This window comes from Nipponia nippon, unplaced genomic scaffold (assembly GCF_047370975.1).
Source record: "Nipponia nippon isolate SJK-2023a ecotype South Korea unplaced genomic scaffold, ASM4737097v1 scaffold_1, whole genome shotgun sequence".
Taxonomy (NCBI): Eukaryota; Metazoa; Chordata; class Aves; order Pelecaniformes; family Threskiornithidae; genus Nipponia; species Nipponia nippon.
Window position 1 is genome coordinate 86,454,622 of NW_028262290.1, and position 25,352 is coordinate 86,479,973.

General features: G+C 35.9%; 1 protein-coding gene across 5 annotated transcripts in view; it reads right to left on the bottom strand.

The window, feature by feature from the left end:
- CDH10 (cadherin 10) overlaps positions 1-15,850 on the bottom strand; it is a 120,705-nt gene extending 104,855 nt beyond the window's left edge. The window contains exons 1-2 of one of the 5 annotated variants that reach the window (XM_087761298.1): positions 15,777-15,850; positions 12,234-12,281 (exon numbers count right to left, since the gene is read on the bottom strand). The gene's annotated coding sequence lies outside the window, so the exon portion shown is untranslated. Of the gene's footprint in view, positions 1-11,165; positions 11,203-12,233; positions 12,456-12,601; positions 12,715-15,776 lie in introns of those variants that run through there. The other 4 variants (XM_087761285.1, XM_087761291.1, XM_009468037.2 and 1 more) reach the window with 4 other exon arrangements.
- Between the last annotated feature and the right edge of the window lie 9,502 nt (positions 15,851-25,352).

Here is a 25,352-nt window from a genome sequence, read left to right on the forward strand (position 1 = left end):
CTGATTTTATATGGATTGCAAAAGGTACAAATTATATTTTGGATTTCAATGTAATTATTATTAGCATATTATATATGTCATAATATCATATCTTTCTTTATACAAATATTCTTTAGAGTCATGCCTTAAGCTTCACGTCTTTCTATCAAAAAGACTATGACACATATATAGGTTTGTCTTTCTTGTAAGGGAATTCACACCATGTGAATTCACTGGAATGAGCAATTGCAATTCTTTCTTTAGTTAATTCACCTACCACTTTAATATTGTAGGCAAAGTATACTATAGAAGGCACCAAAAGATACAGGAGAGAGAAGCATTCAAGTGTGTGAATTGTCAAGAGAATTTTGCTGGGATTGGGAGGAAAAATTCTAACAAACACATCATCACATATGTGTACAAAACTGTTGAAATTCTGTATCTTATTACATTAATGTTGTGATTCTTCTCTCCATTCCTGCAGGTAGGCAATGGAGTTTTATCTCTAGCTAACCCTAATCAGAGAAATCACACAATTTTTACCCATCCAAAAGGAACCCTTCAACTGTTGACTGATTTATCACAGTCACAAGCTAGTGCAGCATACAACTGTACCTCAGCTAGTGATCACTTATTGAAAATCACATTCTAGTGACTAACTTTTTAATGTATACCATATAATTGCTAGAAGACATATCTTGTATTAACATCCTTATCATATTTTTATTTTCTGTATAATTTTGGAAAGACTGTAATTAATACACAACAAGGCAGTATTGCCTGGGTGTACAGAAAGTCATGGAAGTATCTGCCATTGCAAGAGCATTCAGTTGGAATACTACTTCCATTTCAAAGGTGAGATCTTAAACAGTGTTCTCATTTGGTGGTCATTTTGTTTGATAGTATTTCCTCCTTCAGCCAGGAGGATATACTGTCAAAATACTGTAATTTTTTCAGGGGGGGTCTTTTGTGGCTATAGTACTGGACTGAAATTGAAAATTTCAGTTTGCTTTCTAGCCCTGCGGTATGAGCACTTTTAATCTTTATATGCTTTCACACCCCTTGTCTGAAAAAAGGGTATTATAATATCTCACAAAGTTATAATCTGCAATTGATCTTCAATGACTACAAGATATTTGGATGTTATTTGGACGAGACTTTAATAAATGTGTTTCAAAAAAGAAAAAGAAGGAATAAAATCATCCTTACTTTTGAAAGAATGAGAAACACTAGCTTAAGTAAAAACAGAACTGACATCTTGCTTTTCTTTCCAGCTATTGACAGTGAGTAATATTTCTGCATCTAGAGGCCTTCAGCATGACTAGAAGTGAGAGATAAATAAGTAAGCAAATATGGATTATCAAATAGAAAACGTCTTAGTAAATTGAGCAAGAATGTGATCTGTACTGATTGCAGACATCTACAAGCATTATCTTAAAATAAACCCCAGGTATTAAACTAGTATTCATTTAGCACAGATCTAAAACCACCCATCTTGCTGAATCTCAATGAAAATATCAGGAAAATAAACAGCATTCCTGTGCTGTTATTGCTTTTTTGGATGCAGGCTAATATGAATTTTCCCAAGCCAAAACCAGAAAATAAAATGAAAAACAAGAATGCTAGCACAGGCCTTGGCTTTCTCTTAAATGTTACAGGATGTTGAAGTAAATATTGCCTTGAGCTAGCCAAGTATGGAAGTATTCTACAGAAATCTAATGCACTAATACAATAAAAATCTATTGACAATTGCCTTGAACTAGTTAAGTATTTAAGTATTCTACAGAGGTCTAATGCCAGACTAAAAATCTATTTCTACAGATTATTGGGACAGTAATTATAGTCAATTTTTGTGAGATTTCTCTAATCAGTATTTATAGTAAGTCACTTGATCAAAAAAAAAGAAGCAACCAAAGAGAACTTTGTCCTGTGCATTACTTGGTTTGGTATTTTACAGTCACTATAAAAATACATACCTACATATCTATCGCCAAAGCAATATATTTTTGCTGATAGGCATAGGACCTGTGGGCTGGAAAAGCGAGTACCGCCTGTTTTCATATAATTATCCTCTTGCCACAAGATGGCACCAAAAGATTAACAATAGCTGCATTCCTAAGGTTCCCATTTTAAAAAAAATGAAAAAACTTTTCAGGGAATTGCACAAGAAATGTCATCAACATTTGACTTTTGATTTGGTTAGCAAGTTATGAATATCATTCTGCTTACTTTGACAAACTGCTGAAATGCTGAGACTTACCATAGAGTTAATGAATATGGAGAAAAAAACATGTTTTACTAAAGCTTAAGTTTCCTACAAATTGCAAAGAACAAGCAATGAACATTTAGAATTATATATTTCCTTTTTAGGACAGGGAAGTGAGAACATACGCAAATGTATGGATATAAACTAAACAGACACAAGAAAAAATAACTCCAAACCCATCAACAATTTATAGTCTCCTGAAAGGTTTTTTTAATCAAAGTTCAACAACTTATACATTAAGAATTTTCCTTTTACTCCGCTCAATTTTCCCTCCTAATTGCAATTAAAAAAAAAGGTGATTTCAAATTTAGTGAACTCTTAAAAAAGCTGCGCGTTATAAAATGTGAGAAATACTGAAGAAACAGTATTTCTAGCTTATAGGATAACTCATTGTCAACTAAATGCTTTTCTATTCCCACAGCAAAACCTCATGCTTCACAAAGAACAGTATGATATGATAGGAACAGGTCAGAGTGCACTAACTGCATAAAACCAAAGCAAGACAAAACCCCAAAGCCTTGTGGTGGAGGAAATCCTTCAAATCATAGTTACTTCACCAGCAACTATTTCATGTGGTACATTTCATTTATCTATTAAAAACACCCAACAAAACAACTATTAAAAAAGTGTTCACAGCCTTCAATCAGAAAGAAACCGAGCATCTCGGAACATGAAACTACTAATTCACTAGCAAATTTCTTTAAGTCACTATAATTGTTTCCTTTAAAGAGAAAAGACCCCGAACAATGGCAAGATTATAAAAGAATTATTTTTGTGTCGGTATTATTCTGATCTTCATTGCCAGTATTTCTGATTGTACAGAAACATATTAAGCTACCTTCAAATATTTTTTCTGTACCTCACTTCATTTTAGCTCATATATTTTAAAGCACTAATAGATTAACCTTGAGAAGTCAGTGCTTGATTACACATTAGAATCATTGAGATGAATTCTCTTTACTTAAATAGAATTTAATCCTTTAAAATATTCTTTTTTTTTGCAGTCATCATGCCATTATGACACAGCATTTTTTCATGTTATTGTCCCAATCACCAGTAGTCCAGTTTTAATCCACTATAATGACAACAAAATAGTTTCTAAGCTAGTTGAGAAATCCTTTTTTCTAGTGCTGAAGTATCATGGTTTTACTTGTGCTCTCTTTTTTAGTGAAAAGAATGGTTTTATTAGCTAGATCTAGAAATGGACTCCAACCAGCATACCCAGAGTAACAAGGAACCAGTCACATCACTAAAATGACCCCATAGTCATGTATACCTGTAAGACAGACTGACTGGGTGCTTTTCCAGAGACTGGCCTAGAACCATTTAATTAGGAGCTGTGGGACTGATCCACTTGGGCTGCTTTTATCCCATTAGACCTGACTTTCACAGGCTCTCCAAGTGGCAAAACACCTCCAACTGTACATACATCAGCACTTACTGGTTGGATCTTGATGGCTGCAGCCATGGAGGAAGGAAAAGGTAGGTATTTCCTCTCCTGAATGTACATAACCCAAAGTTTAGCAAGAAGTTGCTGCTGTGCTAACACGGGTTTTTTTGGTCCTGTAATTTAGAAGGCTGAACTACTTTGAGCTTTACCATTTGTGTTTAACTTCAGCTAAGTGAGTGGTGTTAGAAATGAAAACCTAAAAAACTCATTTGTAGATGGCTATTTGTAAGTTCTGTTCAAAAACACTAGCATAACAAGTATAATTTAAAACCCTGAATGTAACAAATTGTAATTATACTGTTACTTTAAAAAAAAAAAAAAACTTTGCATTTCAGTACTTAGATAATTGTTTTCTCCTCCTTTGTCACAAACTTTTAGGTATCCAACTGAGAATAGCTCAAGCCCAGTGACCTTTGTTATTCATATTGTAGATTCCTAAATTCTGTTGAAGATTTATGCTCATCAAAACTTTAATGGGATTATTACTATAATACACTACGTCTTAGTTCATCATTCTTTTCTAATTCTCATTATTCTGATCTCACATAAAAAGCTAGAGGAAACCAAGCCACAATTCGGATATATTTGGAAATAGTATATGTGTTTCAGAGTGGGTTTAGATGCCTTGCCCTGCCAAGGATGGGAAGAAGAAGAAATGTATTATTTTGTCTTAATTTTCCATTCTGTACAAATATTCCACACACATACTTAAAGTTTAAAAAAGAGATCAGTTTCTTCTTATCATCAGAAGAAATTCAACATTAAACACTGTATAAATATATAAAAAAGTAATACATTTCGACCTTAAGAAAGATTTTCTCAAATCAATTAGTCAAATCAGGTACTACTTCATTTGAAACTACTTAAGAAGAAAAATGGGAATTAATTGTATAAGCAAGGAAAATAAGTATATATTTTATAAAAGAATAATGTTACAGAGGAAAATCCATCTATCTGTATCTGTACATCTGACATTCAGATGTAACTACATGAAAAAAGTGGATCTAGTAACATACAACACATAAGCTTTTAAGTTCTTAATCACAAACTGTCAATAAAATGCCCCCAAGTATTAAGTCATGGAGAGAACCAAATGTACCTAATATGCCTGGGGCTTGGTTCACTCATTTTAATCAAGATGTCAGCTTCAGTGATATCTTGACCATGAGCACCATACTCTTACTCAAGCGAAAGAGCACATCTCAGCATGCTAATGACAGAAAAAAATTCATCCAACAGAGGGAAAAAAAAAATCACACTTCCCTAAAATGGTTCTCAAATAGTGTTCTATGTCCTGCTCTTTTATGGACACTACATTTTTGCCAAAAGCCTGTGGAAGCTATCCCAAGGGGAGACAGAAGTAGAAGACAAAAATACTATTTAAAACTTGGCCTTGGGAAGTGGGAATCAGTAGCATGTTTAGGGAACTTGGATCTAATATGCTGAAGCAGATCTTAAACTATCTTTCTTGTCATAATGAAATGTCTTACTTTCCTAATCTTAGAAATGAGCAATTTTTTTCATATAGCTGCAAAATGACTGGGTATACTCCAGTAACTCATTCATAAATTCAGATCTACGCTATTAATTACCATTTAATACAGAACTATTTTGATTAAAGACAGCTGATTAAATGGCTGAATGCTGCTGATCTCTGCTGAAACTTGCCTTATTCTATGGCAGTGGTTTTATAGATTCTGATGGCTTTTTGTTTTAAACTATGTATTTAACTGTAATTCACTACTAGATAACTCAAGGGTTAGTTAGCTCAATTAACTCGTTTTGTTCTGATTTTTTTAGTAGAAAGTCATGAGGGCAGGCTAGTAGCTCTACATGCTTACTTTGCAGGATCAAGATCATAATGAAAGAAAATAATAATATAACGTACAACAGTACTGACATGTAAAAGTCCTCCCCCTACTAAATGAAATTAAAAAAAAATTAGAAGGCATCTATACTGATAATGAAAATATGATCTAAAGCATGATGTAAAATTTTTGTGAAAGGTCATTTACATAATTTGTTATTAAAATTTATTCTTACAGGTGGAAAGAAAATAAGAGCTGAATTATTGTCGTTCTCCTGCTTCAATTCATCATGTTTTGGGATTTTTTGTTTTAAACATACTGTGCTTTTTTTTCTTTGCATTCTTTCTATTTGTCTTGTATTTTGTTTTGTAATTATTTCTAACAACTGTCAGTCTGCTACTGAAAATTCAGGTCATCTTCTGAGTAACCTCAACATAAAAAAAACAAACACCCCACATCATTTTAAGAATTAAATCTTATTCACCTAATTAGCACGTGTACACCTCTAGTGAATGTATTACTTAGAATCTTCATGATGTAGAGGAATCAATGACATTTAAGGCTACTTTTAATTAATTTGCTGATGACACACAGATAAAATGGATCTATAGGTGTTCAAGGAATCTTCTTATGTACATAAAAAAGAAAGGGACTCAAATAGAAACTTCTAGATTTACACCTTGTCTGATATGTTTAGGCTCAGATAATTCTCCAACAAAGAATGAAACATGAAAACATGATTATAAGTGCATGTATTTACAAAAACAGAGAAAACAACCTGAGGATTGAAAGAAGCCATTTTTTAAATTTCAAATTAAATATAGTAATACTATCTACAGTTTTCAATCAAGACTACAAGGTTAGGTACACATTTCTCCCCTTTTTCTCTCTGCCAAAGGCGTATAAAGATATGTGGAGAAAAGATGACCATACTTCCCTTAAAAAATAAGAACTTGTAAACAAAACACACTACAATTCATAATGAAGTCAATATGCCTGTCAAGGCCATATCTGACAGCATTTTAAGGTCTAGTGAGGGACAGTATTGTTTAAAGAACATTATGAGAATGATAACCATATCAAGAAAAAAAATATTATGCCTATTAAACCACTTGGACAGAGTCAGGAAAATCTCAATGTCGTGAGAAAGGAAGGGGTCTCTTTTTTCCCCATCTCTCATCACCTATTTTCAAAAGGGTGTCCAGATCCCTTTTAGGAGACTTCATCTGTGGTAGCAGTACCAGTACAAAGACCTTTGCAGGGTTACAGGAGCCTTGGCATTGGACATTCCACCGCCCCAGGACAGGGGACAGAGGCAACAATGATAACACTGTATGCATAGCAACATTATTGATGTTGACTGAGTCTTGCATCTTGGACGTAACGTGCATTTATGGTCCCAGTTCCAGTCACCATAGAAAAGGCATCAGGAAAATGGCAGGTGACTGTAAGAGAAAGGAATTTATACATGTAAGGGATATTTTTTATTAGAAATCTTAGAAGCAGGATAAACTTGTCCATCCTCCCTCTGTCCTGAATATTACCACTAAATAATTACAAATACTTTGGGTTCCTATCTCTTTTCTCACCCTCATTTAAAAAAGCACAGATTTTGTCCATGTATTTTGTCTTATGTGTAAGATATAAAACATATTCAAGAAAATCTACATACAAAACTTCCTTGATTCCAGAGGAAGTAAAGATCAGCTGTACACTTGTGATACTTAGAGGAATCAATGACAATGCACAGTGTCTAAGTTTCCTAGACACAGGCATATCTCTGTTTTATTTGTGCTTACTATTAGGTTAGCATAACAATTAACAAGATAATCTTTTCATTCACTAAACAGGTGTAAATATCATGTTAACTGCTGAAGTGTGGTATACACAAGCACACGATAACAGTTCAGTTATACCTATTTTTATTTTATATTAATTTGGGGAAAAAAATTACCAGTCCTGTTGTACATTGCATTTTAAGCCTTGCTCATAGGGTTCTAAACTACATTGGTACCTATTCTTTATATCTTAAAAATCTGGGTATTATTATAGCATTGCAGAGTTCATAGGGATTGCATTCATTTTTAAGGATCATGATCTGATCGGGCTAAGTGATGGTATGTCATGTTCTTTATGCTGTAAAGCAAAGCACTGAAATAGGATAATACAATAAATCTAATCTGTAATATGGCAGGTGATAGAATATTAACAGTAAGATCATAAAACATACATATACATATGTACATATATATCCCATAAGATACAGTTCTTCATGATAAAATATTTTTGAAAGGTTTTTTATTTTTGTAAAACACAGAAGAACACAGTTCTAGCTTTTGAGAATTCTAGAAACATCTATTTTCAATTCATTTTTTGAATCATTACCTTTACATGAACATACATAACACATGCTCTCTTCGTTACATAATTTCCTACTGTTTGAAATACGATTCAAGCTTCACTTTGAGTTACAATTAAGAGATGCCATAATAAAGTTACAAATAAAAAAAAAAAAAGGTTGTGTGAAGAATGACATACATGTGGGAACAATATTACAAAGAATACCTGCCATGTTGTTTTTCATTATATCCAGTTAACTTCCTAAGTCTTTGTATTCCCCTGATGCAGCCTGTTGGTACAGACATAGTACTACACACTTCCAACTAGCAGACTTGAGTTTATATCCCAGATCAGATGCCCTGTGACAGTACAAGCTGGGGAGTACCTCTGAGATACTGCTAGAGCTTTATGCCTTCTGCTGGACACGCTTCTTTATCAAAAAAGTGATAAACGTTATCTATTTCATATAAGTTAGTAGAGGCAAGAAACGGTAGTGGGAGCTTACAGAAAAAGTGAAGTAATAAAAAGGTGATATAAATTAAGAGAGAAATTGTACAGTATTCTGCTTGCTAGAATGCTATCCCTGTACAAGACAAAGGTTTTCCCCGTTTTGCCTCTACTGTACACACATACACACACTTGAGGTAACTGGCTCTGACATTTAATAATCAGGAAGACTGCATGTACAAAGAAATGTGTATAAAGCTTCAACTGGCAGGTTTTTGGCAGATCCTCCACATACTAAAAATTAGACTGATAAACCAGTAAACAGAACGTATAAGCTCAATAGCTCTTTGGCTGGGTGGTGTTCTGGCTTCCCACCAGATGAAAACAGAAGAAAAAAAACAGTGCTCAGGTCTAGTTGATTTTTTCTGTGTGTAGTAATACAGCCTGATAACTGTAACACACTCAGCTCCCCAGAGATGAGGATTATTTTCTTTTGCTCTATTGTAGAGCTTCTAACCCACAGAAACAGGCAAGTTAGGGAAGTTGTCATGCCAAGGACTCAAAGCTGAAGAGCTGTAAATCCAGGGAGGGAAAGGCAAGCAACATTCAACGTAGGAGTTCCTCTGGGCCTGAAGAGAGTTTTGAGGAACAGTTAGTTCAAGACAGAATTCAGAATACTATTGTTTCTTCATTGTTTCTTGCTTTCAAGTTTTTTCCAGAAGCTGGGCAGTAGAGGAAGCATGTTTTTTTCAAAAAGCAAGTGTTCACATTAGTAGATTTGAGGGTGCGAGATGTGCAGTGCATGTGTTGTAGAGTCAACCAAGGTTTCAGTGAACTGTACCTTTAGTTTGCATGAGCTTTCATTCATAGTTGCATGCTATTCAGAGCAATTGAAAATGTGCTATGGTATGGCATCCTTATGTGCAGTGAAATCACCCTTCATAATGTTTTACTTTGGAACACTTAAAACTGCTCATAAGAAAAGAAGTTTTATTTCTGAATTTCCATTTTTTCCTCCTTCATAATAAATGATAAATCAATTAGTATGCTATTAGAAAGCCCATAGCAAATACAACGGTTATACAGAATATATATTTATGTGATTCACTTAAGGCACTCACAAAATGTTTCTTAAACCCTTATATTCTGCCTATTTACTTGCCCAAATAATCAGTGTTTTCCTTCCATTTCTGTCTATCACTTAATATCAAAGAATTAACTGTACGGCAGATTTTTTCAAATCTATGAACAAGGACATATTGTGAAGTCCAATTAAGATGTCTTAGTGTTTACAAACTTCGTGTCAAATTATAAAAATGAATGAATTAAAAATAATTTATGATAACAGTCAGAAACTTCACCCCATTGCTACCATTCAACAGTATTTCAATCTTAATTTGACCCCCTGCACCAGTGCTGCAACCTAGTGGTGTGATAAAGTATATTATACTAATTCGAGGGCAGTGTGTTATCACCTGTGACCTGGCTGTAAATATGGTTAACATAGAAACTAAGTCAGGTGCACAGAATTATCCAGATGAGACAGGCTCTGTTTCAGTCACTTGTTTCCTTGGGAAATCACGTTGAGATCAGGAAATTACTTTCTCAGAATCAGAGGTAGATATTATTTTCAAATTAACCTTTTCTGCCTTTTACATGTAATTATTTAACAAGGAAAAAATAACATAATACTTAGCTGAAATTTGTATACTGGTGTGCATGTATAGATGTGTATCTTATGAATATCTCTACATTTAATTAATGATGAGCTTATTTGCTTTGACATATGACATTATTGTTATGCATTTTTCAACTACAGCTAGGCACAGAAAGAACAGTAACCACAGTGTCTACTGTGAGCACATTTCAGTATTTCATCAGTTTCTTCACAGATCCTTTGTCTATTGAGAACATGCAAGTACAAAGTTTTAGTATATCTACACTCATTTACTCTAATAGAAAGCCAACAAGACCATTTGAGAATATATAAATTCCTACCTACAGTCCCTTTAAGATTTTTGCTATTCTCACTTTGCTATTTTCTTTTCCGTGAACTGTTACAAAGCATTATAAACATAAACTTTTGGCAAAGCAAGCAACGAAGACATATTTTCCAATGCTACCCAAAGTAACAAAAAATCAAATCATCATCAGCAGTTTCAACTTTAAATATCCATATTGCAATCAAAACTCCTCAGACATTACAAAGTTCCTATTTAAGTGTACAAAATCATCTTGACGCCACACAAAGAAAACACGGACATAAAGCTAAACTAAAATTAAGAGACACTGCTATAGAAATGACCCCTCAATCCATACTTTTATTTAACAAAGTATACAAAAATACAAGAAGACTCCCTCGGGCACAAACTAGATTACCAGTTTATAATCCAAGAAGTATTCCTCACTTGATGTAAGCCCATATTGACTCTAAAAAAACTGTTTTTCAACTCTTGAGAAAGGTAGCTTGTCTTTTCTACTTGCCTTTCCCAGTTCCCTAAGTTCATTCTTTCGTCTCCTCCTCTAAAACAGCACAGACTACTATTACATTCAAAAAGTAACCAATTAATATAGAAGTTTGAGTAACTGGAAAATCTCAAGAAATGCTTGTACCAGACTCATAATATTCCTAGTAAATAGCATATTTAAAAAGGATTTAGAGATTCAGAAATATGTTCCAGTCTCCCACTCCCTGCTTTCCCCCTCCAGCAATATCACCATGTAAATTTAAAGCCTGTTAGCTTAAAAAAAAAAACAAAACAAAACAAACATATAATTTTTTACAAACCTGCTTCCTCACACCGTGCACACACTCACACACTCATATATGCATAGACACATGCATACACAACAAGTTGTAAAATTCAAAAAATACCTTAAAAGCAACGGGTGTGCAGTTGGGGTAATACAGAGGCTTTTACTGAAATGAAAGATGAAGATTATAGGCAACAGCTCCATTTGTGTGGAAGCAACAGAGATGATAGGTCAGTTTTAAAATGCTGGTTGCTATTTGTCACTGTTTGCACGTGCAGATGCATTCTCTTAAGCTGAAGGACTGTTAGATTTTTACGTCTGCAACTAGTATCATATGCAGCATTAGCCTTTTGCAAATTTCTAATGCAGCTGACAATGCCATCAATAGTTAGTAGCTGGGAACATGGATTTAGACTTGCGTTGTGCTGCATTAATTTAACACCACATCAAATATGGATTTTATTGCAGCAGTGACAATAAATGCTCACACAGGTGCAGACTAAATTTTTCCTCCCTCCACCTTTTCCCTTCTTCCCCCTTCCTCTTTACTGAAATGTCAAACCTGGCAATATTTTGCCCATTTGTGTGTCTGTAGCTCTGTACAGATATTTGAAATGTTGCCTGTATCCACCCTGCTATCCCTTTCCGCAGGGACTTCCTTCATAAGAAGCATTTGCTCTGAGTGTGTATAATTATTCTGAAATTCAATTCAGGGCAGAACAAATAGCATTGAAAGCGGTAGCAGACTTGCACTGGTATACAGAAAGTGAAGGCACATATGTGTATGTTTCATGCTATGCTCATAACAGTTACACTATGAAACATTGTGCTTTTTTCAATTCAAGTAGTATTGTTCCCCCGCACTGAATTTGCAAGAACTGAATACAGATGGAAACTGCTGCTCAAAAGATAGCCTGCTTACTAGGAGGAAAAAAAATTATAAAATGCTTAGTGTTTCAATCTTGAATAAATATGGTATCGGTTTACTTTGAGGAGAGAATACACAGCAGTTATTTCTCATCCCTTGTCTCATTACTCCTGAAGGGTATTTATAAAATGTAAAAAGTTGTATATAGTAGAACAATTCTATGCATTGCATTAAACACCCTACTGTTCATGCTATAATAATAATAAACAACAACAACAACTACGAAGAGCTTAAGGAAATAAAAATAAGAAAGGCTCCTACCTTTTATTCTGCTTCTGAGAAAGTGAAGTAGTGTCCACCCCAACCAAACTGAAAAACGAGATATTAGAGTCCTTTTTTTGTTTGTTTTCTTCTGTTATTTTCTAAGACTGATCCTACTTGGATCTAGCTCAGGCTTTTTCTCCCAGCATCACTTAACTCTGGACAGCCGGGAACCAAAGCTAAGGGGGAGCTCTCCCTCTGACTGGCTTTCATTCACAGCTCCTAATTAAAAAAAAAAAAAAAAAAAAAAAAAAAAGGCACACCATCACCACCACACACACACACACCATGCACGGGCACACACGCACTCTCCCTCCGAGGAGGAGAGCAGGAGAGAGAGGCGCTGCTGATGGAGCCGCAGCACTTACCCTGGGAAGGCTGGAGACTAGGGAAGTGCAGGCTTTTCCAAGCACACAGTGATTTGCAAGTGAATGCTGTGGGAGGGTACAGCAAACGGAGAGCTTTTTTGTTAAAGCCTGTCGCCCTCCCTTCTCTGACAGAATGGTTCTCTGTTTTTGAAGTCTAAGGTAATCAGCCTCATCTGCTTAGCTTGTCGTAATAATGAATACTGAAAACACCACTACTTTTTCTGGTGTATTTTTCTTGATTAAATATAACCACTTTCCTATACCACCAGTGATCTTACAGCAATGCTTATAAAATTTAGATATATATACGTATTTAAAAAAAAAATAGCACAGTGCCAAGTTGAATTACAACCTCAGAGGGCTCAGATGAAACCACAGAGAGTAGTTATTTTCTTCACTGAACTGCTTATGCTATTAATTAGAAACATTTTTCCTCATGCTTCACCAGTTTTATGTTTAATATAAAACAAGACAGATTCATACAATATTAGGTATTTTCAAATTTCTAGAGGTTATCCAAAAAAAATGTCAGTGTCACTACTAATCCTCCATTAGTATTTTTTCCCCGGTTGATACTTGCGATGCCTGTTTTTATTTCACTGTATTTGAACTTCACATTTTGCAATGTGCTCCTTTTCATCAAGTTAATCTGTGTTGGTTTCATGTTTCTAATACAGCAAATTGGACTTAGCACAATCCTCCTTGGATCATATCAAGTCCAATCCTTTCATTGTGATACTGTAGAGTGTACATTAGTTAGGAGAGATTTAACAAATAGTCAGATAAGATTAAACCAATGGATGTCAGTATTGCTCTATCTAAAAAGTGTCACAGGGGACTTTCTCTGGTTGTAAAAAAGTCTTTCTAAAAAAAAAAACAACTAAATTTTCTTACAACAGGAGCTGAAAAACATTGTATTTGGGAGTGAGGAACTAAGTAACAATGAAAACTATTTCTTTATTACAAAATCCGACACAGGAGCAGATAGATCACTGGCTGTTGTTAGGCTGCTCAGTGGTAACTACTTTGCTTGTTTTCAGCTGCTAACTATCAGTCGAAAAGACAACAAAAAAGGTAAGATCCTTATTGTGCCTAGTATCACTTCCTAATGTAACAAACTGCTGTCATTTCCCGAGATTTGTAACCATGAAGAAATGGGTGGGAAGAAATGACGTACCACCTAAGTACAACCTTTTGGCAGATGAGCAAGTCAGCATTTAACATGCTATACTAGCACATGAACACATCATCTGGAGATAGAACGAGGCAAAGCAGCAAAATGCCAGGGCAAGGGGCGGGAGGAGTCTCTTTTTACTACCTTGTATGAAATTATTTGGTTTTGAAAAATTTATCTGCTGTGATAGATTTTTTAATCTTTCAAGGAAAGACAATGAAGTTCATTGGCTTTGGCTGCACTTGGGCACATAAATACACAGCGCAATGCATAACATATCTGTAAAAAAAATTCCATTGCTTTCCTTCTCCCTTTCCCATCGTTGTATCAATATAAAAATTAGAATTGCTGTATGTCCATCTGCTCCTGGTTTTCACAGACCTTCATTCTCAGTCCTTTCACAGGAAAGAAGGAGACTGCAGAATCTCAAGCTTCCTAACCTCTGTCACCATTTGACGTTACACTATGTAAAGATACATTCACAGTTCCCACTGATCCATGTGGAACTGACAATATTGAGACATCTGTGCTGTCTTCCAAGTTTACCCATTTATTTGTGCAAAACTGGAAGCATATGATTCTCTTATTTTGGGCAAATCCTCTCACATTGATCTGAAGGTAAAATTCATGGAACTTTCTTTTCTGGCTGTACCAACTATGCTTCTGCCTCCTAAAATATTAGGTCTAGGCTTGGACCCTAGAGTAGAAAGCTAAAGATTGTCTTAGAATAAAAGTTGCACTTTCCATTTGGTAATACAGACAAATTAAATTATAATGAAAGGAGACACAAATATGTGGAAATATATATACATATCCGGGAAGTAGCTTTTTAAAGCTGGACTGCTTTTTGGATGAAAAACAAAATATTGAGTGTTGAAAATTAAGTTAAAAGCTTCAGTTCCTTTTTATATTTTGTCTTCCATTATTTAAGTTGCAACCATGAAGTGGGAAATAAATGACAATTTGTGTATATATAGAAAAGTTTACACATGTGCACACACATACACACACACACAGAGCTACGTTAAATTCTGAAGTCAAAGAAAATAAATGATCTCGTGGAATTATTCAGGAACAAGAACTTCAGAGTCACTGCATGTGTGCTTACTCCCTTTTCTGCAGAGTATTTTGGTGTATTTCTGCTAGGGTTTTATTCAGCTGGAATGAACCAATCTTATCCTAGAGATATATTAATTTATTCAGGCATAGTTACTGCAAGTCACACTTGCACCCTTAAATTGGACTAACTTTAGGAGTTAAGGTTTAACTCTAGAGAAGCCATACTTTGTCACTAACACCTATTTCTGTTGGTATGGTGAACTATTTAAAAGCTAGTATTTATTTATACTGATAGCTTATGGATATCTAAGGCAAAACAATTATTCAACCATATTCTTATTCATACACATGACCCTAACTTTAAAACAAGGTGGCATCATAACCTATTTTTAACACTGCCTAATACTTCCCATTAGAAGAGTCCTTTTATAGTTGCTTATAAATTTACCAAACAAATTATTTACAATTAAATTTTCTACGCTGATGGTCTGCCTCCGGCAGAAATCATTTAAAAACATTTCAGCCAAAATGATACTGAGATTTTTAAAGAATGAAGAAAAATTATACAGCTGGAATTTTCTCACAGGAGTAAAACAACCTTCATGCTTTGAAGGCAGAATGTGAAACTCCACCGGGTACAGCTGGCCTTTGAGTCAGACAAGCTTACCAATGGGGACAGATTAGGTCAAGGAGCATTAAAATAAAGGAAGAGTGGTAGGAGCAGAAGGAATGGAGGCTGGACGATGTATTCTTGGCCAGCAAAGAAAAGATGACATATTTCTGATAAAGAAGCAGGAAGGAAGAAACAGTGGCAGAATAGGGGTAAAGACATAAATTCATGGAGACTGAACAAGGAAACCTGGGGTGGGGGAAAAAAAAAAAGAAAAAAATAATTAAAAAAAGGAAGCACACAAGATTAAAAAGTCAGAGAGAGATACAGACCTTACCAGGAACTGTGGGGTTGCTTTTTGCCATCTCTGTCTTCAAGGTAGGCAGCTTTATCTTCTGAAATGATAGGTCTAGTATGATACCTGCTCAGACTACAGCAGAGAAGCTTTCCTTGCTTTTCATTTCTGGTTACAAACTTGGCAGAGATCCCAGAAGCCAACAGTTACATTTGTAGGAAGATGATGAGGTGTAAGAAGGATGAGAAAGAAAAAATCTGGAATGAGACCTCATTTTCCTAAGTATCACTATCAGCAAATGTCTGTCAAACCTACCGGAGTTCTCCCCACTCAGTGTTGGCCCACATGGAGTAAGAGAGCACATTAGTTCCTTCATGAGCTCATGAAATAGTGATCAATGTGGTGTTTTTAAAGACTCCAAACCTAGCAATGAGCTCTATGGAACCTGATGATCCCATTTCTCCTTCTTTTTATTCCACATTTGATATATTTTTAACCTCTGTAAAATTGTACACAGAAACCTAACAATAAAACCCAAGTACTCCAAAATTAACAAAGGCCAGAATTGTTTATCTATGTATAATGCAAACTAAAAAAAATAGCACATCTATGAAAAGAAGCCAAATTATTACACACGTCTCCTAATTACTTTCCATTTCCCTTCATACACTCCCAAAAGTACCCTTCCTCATTGTACAAGATGGATTGGTCTATGGGTAAGTCACAGCATGACAACAGTTGTCTAGAAAACATTGTCTTTTATGGTGTAGAAGCCAGAAAATTTGTAGTGAATGAAGCTGAATGGAGGGGAAAATAGAAGCCTTCACAATGAAAACATTCTCCTTTGAACTAGACTATATCTAATCCTCTGCCACCTACGCCTGTATGATGCTGAGCATGTCATTTGAACCAGATTTCTTTCATGGGTGTTTTCCTGTCATGTGCTATTACTTCTAAGTTTCTGACTGAAGAGCTGGGTCTGATATAAAGAGGTGCTGAACACTCACAGTTTCAGCACATACTGTGCTACAATAAGAGAAAAAAATTGTAAAAATGAAGTCTGGTGCTCTGTGTCTTGTCACTAAGTCAGCTTGTACTTCTGACCATGGTCTCTCTCTCTCTGCCTCAAATTCTATTTTGTGGAAAAGGGTAAACATCATGGCCTCACATCAGACACTAAGAGGTTAAGCTAATGATTGGAAAACATTCAGCTATTGTAAGTCATACAAAAACAGGATTTGAAAAGTGTGTCTCAAACAAAGCCATAAACTACATTGAATAATGACACTGAAGCAGAATTGTTAATTACGAAAATATTTGTGCCTTCAATACAATAATATAGGAAAATATTGTTATTCTTATGCACCACAATGTTAGCTGCAGGATAAGCAGATAATTTTAGCATTTCCTAATTTCTGCCAACTTGAATCTGCAATCTTAGTAATGTTCTTTTACAATGACTGCATGCACATCAGTATTTGAAATTTTTATTATTTATTCATTAGGTGACCATGAATGTACTAGGTACTGAGGTACGAAGGCTAGTTGGAGGCCACTAGCTAGTGCTATATCCCAGGGATCAATATCGGGTACAGTTGTGTTTAACATCTTCATTAATGATCTCAATGATGGGGCAGTCTACCCTCAGCAAGTCTGCAGCTGACACAAAACTGTGGCTGATATGCCAGAGGATCGTACTGCCATCCAGAGGGACCTCAACAGGCTGGAGAAATGGGCTGACAGGAACCTCATGATGTTCAACAAGGTGAAGTGCAAAGGCCTGCACCTGGGAAGAACCCCAGGCACCAGTACATGCTGGGGGCTGATCAACTGAAAAGGAGCTTGGTAGAAAAGGATCCAGTGGTTCTGCTGACCAGGCTGAACATGAGCTGCCAATGTGCCCTTGCCACAAAGAATGCTAATGGCTACATTAGACAAAGAACTGCCAGCAGGTCAAGGGAGGTGATCCTTCCCCTCTACTCAGCACTGGTGAGGCCACACCTGGAGTGCTGTGTCCCATTCTGGGCACTCCAGTACAGGAGAGACATGGACACACTGGAGAGAGTCCAGCGAAGAGTCACTAAGGTGAAGGGACTGGAGCACCTCACATATGAGGAAAGGCTGAGAGAGCTGGAACTCTTTACCCTAGAGAAGAGAAGGCTCAGGGGGGATCTTATCAATGTAGATAAATACCTGAAGGGAGGGTGCAAAGAGGACAGAGCCAGGCTCTTTTCAGTGGTGCCCAGTCACAGGACCAGAGGCAATGAGCACAAACTGAAACACAGGAGGTTCCCTCTGAATATCAGCAAACACTTTTGTCCTGTGAGGGTGACTGAGGACTGGCACAGGTTGCGCAGAGAGGTTGTGGAGCCTCCATCCTTGAAGATATTCAAAAGCTGTCTAGACAGCTGGGCAACTGGCTCTAGATGGCCTTGCCTGAGCATTGGTGAGTTGGACAAGATGACCTCCAGAGGTCTCTTACAACCACAACCATTCTGTGAGACCACACAGACAAAAATATGACAACAACAGATCCCACAAAGAGGGATTTTTTCCAAAAAGAAGACACGAAAATATGGACAACACAACATAAAAAGGCGGATAAGTAAAAAAAAAAGACAAAAAAAACCCCACAAAAAACAGGGAAAGAATAATGAAAAATAGTAGCGGGAGGTGGTGGTAATAAACAAGCAGAGGCTCCCATGTCAAACAGCCTAAGTGCTGTGGAAGAACACAGAGACAGCACTAGGAACAAAAGGCTGTTCATGAAAGAAGGAAGAGCAAAATATTTCACAGTACAAGCATTAAGAAAAAAAAAAAATTCAACAGAGCAGTACCCAGTCCAAAATGTTACTCTTCTAAAAGTAACATCACCACTCTGTTCCATTCAGTAACGTTCATACCAGCTGTAGCTCCTGCTCTGACAATAACACCATTTCCTCTAATTCTCCATACAGTCTCAGCAATGCCTTGCAGTGCCCTGACTTGTGTTATAAATCTCCTTTGATCTATTGTGATGGGAAAAAAACCAAGAAAGTTGTTTGAGTCCTTTGACGTTCTGGCAACTGATTTTAACCCAAACACATATTTTTTTCCAACTACTGAAAGCCATAAGTACATAGCTGTCTCCAAAGAATCAACGACCCATTTTTTCATTCATTGCATTTATTTCAGAGCACACTCATCCTGGTATCTGCTAAAAATCTTTTGGGTTTGTAAATCATTTGCCCTCCTACTCCTGTATCTGAACGTTCAAATGTTTTAATGCTAGAAGTGAATTTTAGTACAGTAAACTAAAAAAGTTTATAGTTACCTAAAACACATCCATAAACATGGTATAAATGGAACTTAATTCACACAAAAGACTACAGACACAAAAGATGAAATTACTAAGAAGGTTGTCAATAAAACATCTATATTGTATACAAACTTGTCTATGGTTTATCTAGTAATTATGAAAAAAATTTAAAACAAACATAAAGACAAATCTTTATGGATTATTGGTAGCACTCTTCGAATTGCCTATCATGTTTTTAGCAACATGAACAGACAGGGTGCTTTTCAGAAATAATGCTGTATTAATATAACCAAGCAGAAACCCTTTGATAGAACAGATATCCTCTGATTTGGACAAAAGGTATTATTTCTGTATAATACTGTGAAAATAAATATAACAGAAAATATCTTTACTTGACTTCACTAAAATTATTCTGTGGATTTCCCCTTTTCAAGTCAGTCAGTTGTTTGTTATTTTTCTGTTAGTATTGGCTTAAACATTGTTGAAGTTTACTTGCAGATATAAGTCATTACACTGTGTACACACAACACTGCTATGCAAGATGTCCTTAGTAACAATAATGTCAAAGTTACCAGATCTCTCTTTTCCTTGGTCTTTCCGTTTCTTAGTTTCCATTCAGTGACAACTGCACCAGAAATACTATGAACAATTCCGACAACTTGTTGTTTGATTCCCACCTAACATTAATATTTTTCTCTGTATTCAGAAGTAAATAATATTTTTATACATCGGGTTTACTCAGGTGTTTGCTTTAGCTGCATGGTTCTAATTTTACTATTGTATACCAATGCTGTTATACATGTATCTGTCTCTGCAGGTTTGTCAGGAGGTTTAGTGCCATCCCATTACACTTAAATAAGAATGTGCATGTGTATGCAATTGCAAATAAATGAACAAATACACAAGAAATCCTTCCTCCCTTGATAACATATCTGGAAGAACACAGATTAAATGTATCAATTTTGCATTTGGCAAATGTGATGGTGATACGTTAAGAACAGCTAAACTGCTAAACAGCTTTAGATCAATTGCTCACACTTGAAAGAAGCTATATTTCTGCAGAGAACAAAATCAAATTAAGCATACTTTTTCAGTCTAAATAATACCAGGAATTACATTTGTAGACAAAAGCAGACAGTAAAGCATAACCCCGCTCAGAAAAAAAGACAAAAATACAAAGAAATGTTACTTTTCAACATGTGTATAACATTGTAGCTATATCACATTTGGATTCAGAGAGACTTAGGGACATTTTAAGCTCTTTATTCATTGTTGTGTTCATATGCAATTAGCAGGATGTACATTGACTCTCTTTTCAGCTTTGATTTGAAAGATTATGAAAATTGATACTCTTAATGCTACCTTCTTATTTATCAAGAGGTACACCTTAAAACTAGGATAGCAGAAGAGAAGTGAAATAAAGAAAGGACCTGTTCTTTCTTTGTCCCTGATATGAGTCAACCTTCCAATGTGCAAAGCAGTACACTTGAGAAAATGTTTTTTTCCAATGAACCTCTCTCACAGAGAGTGACAGGGCACAAGCCAGGTGAAGAAAAAAATAAAACAACAAAAACCCCAAACTCCCCCATACCCAATTCTTTCCTAACAGATCTTAAATGATTTGCAGTTACCAAGTCCAGCTGCAACCAGCAGGTCTGGAAGTCCCATTAGTAGTCATTTCTACTCCTTCTAAGTTTTCACCCATAAATTCTCCTAATAGAAACCAGCCCTGTACTTGTACTCCGCCTTTATTTTGAAACACCTCCTTAGTAGAGGTTAGACTAGGGACTGGATGAGAATTCATGTTCTGACTCAGAATACAAAACTATGGAACAGCAGAGGTTGCAGAATATTTTTTCTTTTCTTATTAGCAGTGATTCAGGTATTAGTTCCTGGTTTGCAAACGTAAGCATTTTCACAGTCTCTTCTTTGGTATCTATAATTGCCCAAGGATAAACTTAACAGTTAGAGAAGAAAGTTGTCTAACAACAGAAAAGCAATATGGCATTTAATGTTTCATGTCCTACCAAAAATAACAGTAATGATAAATCCCCTGGTGAAGGGTACAAGATCAACCTGGGCTCTGGTTCCAAATAATTCAGGCAATATTTCTATCTATTCTGGATAATCTAGGCAATAATTCAGTCTACTTTTGACAATAGGTAGAAGGGGAACTTCACTGTACAATTGCTTACTCAGTACCATAACTCAAAGAGAAAACCATGAATTTCAGATCATATACTTAAAATACATGCACTTTAATACTACAGAAGCAATAAGACCAAGCTTAGGATCTTTACCAAAAAGCAAATCAGTTTAACAACACGAAAATCAAATACTTCCAGATTCTGGTTATAGCTATTTCATGCAAGTTTTTTAGAGGCATCACACACAAACTCACAACTTACCTATGCATAAAAATACTTTGTGTAGATAAACTGACCAAGACATAGTCCAATATCCAGACATAAGGACTGAGCGATTGGTAGTAAATTCACCTACTTAACTTTACCTCTTGGTGAAGTCTAGATAGCCAAAAGTAGAAACAGATAAAAACTTATCCTTAGCTAGACTATAGGTATGAAGAGCAAATATGATTTTCTTTTAATTTTGGGAAGCAAAGGTTGAATCCTTTCAATTATTACCATCATTATTGCAGGTTCAATTTTATATTTCAAGACTCACATCTTCTATGTGAGCAATGGTATTAGCATGAATTCCAGAACTGCCAGATCGAGAGCCAAAAATTTTTGGCAAAAATCCAAGCAACAAGAAGTTACTCATATATCAAGTATAAATCAAATTGGGATGTTGTAGAACTTCAATGAAATTCTTCTTAAATAAGTATTTTACTCAAGGACATGAAAATGACATGCACATCTCTCAGAGCGCAGTATTACAGTAGTAATTGTGCACATGTAGTCTTATTGCCAGTGTCAGAATTCTCCCGGACCTCATGGAATGTGCTCCACTGCATAAACAAAAGGGTTAAAGAGGAGGAGGAAGGACTGCTGCATGTTTAGTCTGGAGAAGAGGAGGCTGAGGGGAGACCTTACTGCTCTCTACAACTACCTGAAAGGAGGTTGTAGCAAGGTGGGGGTCGGTCTCTTCTCCATAGTAACGAGTGACAGAACGAGAGGAAACGGCCTCAAGCTGCGCCAGGGGAGGTTTAGGTTAGACATTAGGAAAAACTTCTTCACCAAGAGGGTGGTCAAGCATTGGAACAGGCTGCCCAGGGAAGTGGTTGAGTCTCCATCCCTGGAGGTATTTAAAGAACGGATAGATACGGTTCTTGAAGACATGGTATAGATGGACTTGGCAGTGATAGGTTGATGGTTGGACTCGATGATCTTAAGGGTCTTTTCCAACCTTGATGATTCTATGATTCTATGTTGAAACTGCCTTTTTTTTTTTTATTCAATGCAAAATCAGATTCTAACTGAGGAATGTGATGTTCAGAATGTGGAAGCAGTCAGGATGCTCAGTAAGAGTTGTTTTCAATGAAATGCATAATTATTACTAGAATTTTTTTATCTCTGTGCTTAAATCATTCATCTGGGAGACAGGAAGTATCAGTAACAACAGATTTCTTATGTTCTAATTATGTCAAAACCAAACAAACTAATATAACTATATTGTGGAAGTGTGTTTCTGTTCTCCTACTGGAAGATGAATACAGGTTTTATACCTTTGACTCCATTAAACTCCAATATTCTGTCATATTGAAAACTATTTCTTGGTCTGATCTTGTAGCCTCCCTTATCAGAATTCTTGGAGCAGATCTTCCATCTCCATCCCACCAAATGTCCCCACTTTGGCCTATTTGGTCTTAATACAATGCCTTTCCCAGCCAGGACAATATCTTCAGTGTTTACTCACTTCATCATCAGAAGCTTTCAAATTCCTTATATTTTGACAGGGACCTCAAGAAGCTAGTACACTATTGTGTGAGACCCCAAATGTAATCAGATAGTCTGCAAACAAACAAGACAGACAATGGGTGAAAAAGAAATAATGTAAAACTAGTCCATGATAGAACTGGGAATAAAATTCAAATTTCCTGTTGCCTAGGCTGGTGCACTTTGGCAATACAACGACTTCCTCCTAATCTAAAAGGCTACAATTGCTTTCTTCCTTTCTGCTTGGACTGTCAGGTGATCTGACTCTTTCACAGGTAATGATGATTTTCTCCTCAGAAGGCTATCCTTAAGGCCATCACTGGTCCTGCTGGTTTTCAAGAAACTGAAGCATCAAGAGATATTAAATGCTGTGCCCTCTGCAACTTAGGTTAGACCTGACAGTATCAGGAAGAGCCTTATGAGCCCTATCAGACTGCTGGAACTGTCGTCTTCTCCATATATGCCTCTCTTCAGTTTCCTCTGCACTTGTATTAATAGGATAAACAATCCTAAAGAAGTTATGCTTGCAATAGAGATTAGTTAATAAATCTAAATAAAGACTGAAGATAATATCTCAGAAGAAATAGAAATAAATAAAAGCATTAATAAACTGTAAGTAAGTTTTGGAAAGGCAGAAAACTTGGGAGGGTGGTAAACACTGTAAAGAGAAGAGTAATATACAGTGTTACTGATATATTTTAGACTAGAAGAAAAGGAAAACAAAAGCAGAGGAAAAGTTAAAGTCCCATGCTAAAACAAAAAATTGTATCTTGCATAGATATATGTTAAAAGACATGTACCAAGCAGCAGAAGGCAGTTTTGGTATTCTTGTAGTAAAGGAAACAAGGCACCAGAGTAAAAAAATTAGCACCTTTTGATAACATTGATATTCACCCTAAGTTCCCAATCACAAAGCCAAATCTCTCATCTGTATGATTTACTTTGAATTAAGGGAAAAAAGCCCAACAACAGGTTCCCATAAAATAGAAGGATTATACTTTAAAAAAAATTTGCCAGATAATTCACTGAAACACTGCATCTGTCCTAAAATAATGTAGCTGGTGTTGCACACAGCATCTTTTTTTCTCCCCTCGTAGTAACACGTCTTGAACTTCCTCAGGTGAGCAAATGTCTTTGCTACAGGAATAGCAATATCTTTCTCTGAAGAAGGGAGAAAAAGACAAAGTCAATCCACCCATTATAATTTGCAAAACCATCAATATCTGCGAGCAGAACTGTTTGTTTTCTAACCTCCGTATTCACCTGTTTTACATATTCAAATTATTATTTTTCTTTTCTGGAAAATGTAGTCAAATCATCAGCTCTTCTATTCCAAATACAAGACCAGAGACAGGTCAGTCAGGAGACTTGTAGGGATTTAGGTATGCAATAGCACCTTAGATTAGAGTTCATGCTCGTAGTATTTCAGTGGGATGCAAAAGAGACACAGGACTCCAGGCTGCAGAAGAATGACTGTCCTCACCTGGCAGGAAAGACTTCAGAGTGCAGGTATGTGCTCAACTCTAACCCCAGGGGCAAATTACCTGAAGTCAACAAATGTTCCCATCCACATTTGGATGACACAGTTGCCCCTCCTCAAGCCTTGAAATCTGATCTTTCTGTATTGACAGAAGAATACTACTGAATTGTCACCAAAAGAATGTCACGTTTTCAAGCCAGTCTGTCCTTTATTGATTGCGGCTAAAAGATCAGCATCTACATTGTGTGGAGAACTTTCTTCATTAAGCTTTCTGAAAAAGAAACAAGTTAATTGTCAAAAGATAACTTTTAGCCAAATAACAGCATATTAAATTGCTATTTAAAATCATGTGATAGCTACAGGCAAGTCTCATTTTAGAAATGAACGTCATCAGAATAGGCAAATATATAACCGAAGCCACGACTATGCAGGTACCTTATACTAAAATTTAGTCTGTAGTTAATATGAGAAATCTTCATCATTTAATGTCCAGTTAGTGGCTTACATAAAATCACTTTATTGCCTTGGACAACTGCCCAATGAGTAAGTACCCACATCATAAATATGCACACATAAAAATCGTTATCAGTACTAATTAGAGTAGCAACCTTGTTGGCAGACGCAACAGAAAAGGAAAGGAGATTTGCTTAGGTGACAGCATAACATTTGATGCCAAAATAAAAATGGATGAACAAACGTTGGCACAGAAAACGGCCTATGAAATCAGATGAGTTTAAAATTAATAAATAAATCAATCTGTTGCATTTGGTTGGCCATAAATAGAATGAAAGCTAATACACACAGTGTGTTGCTTCCTTGCTGATTTGCATGGCGTAGTCAGAATAAGACAAAGGAAAATTCTTGCAAATAATATAATAAGACACAGTTAAAACTATGCTTTAAGATCATTGTATATTACTTTTCTATACGGATTTA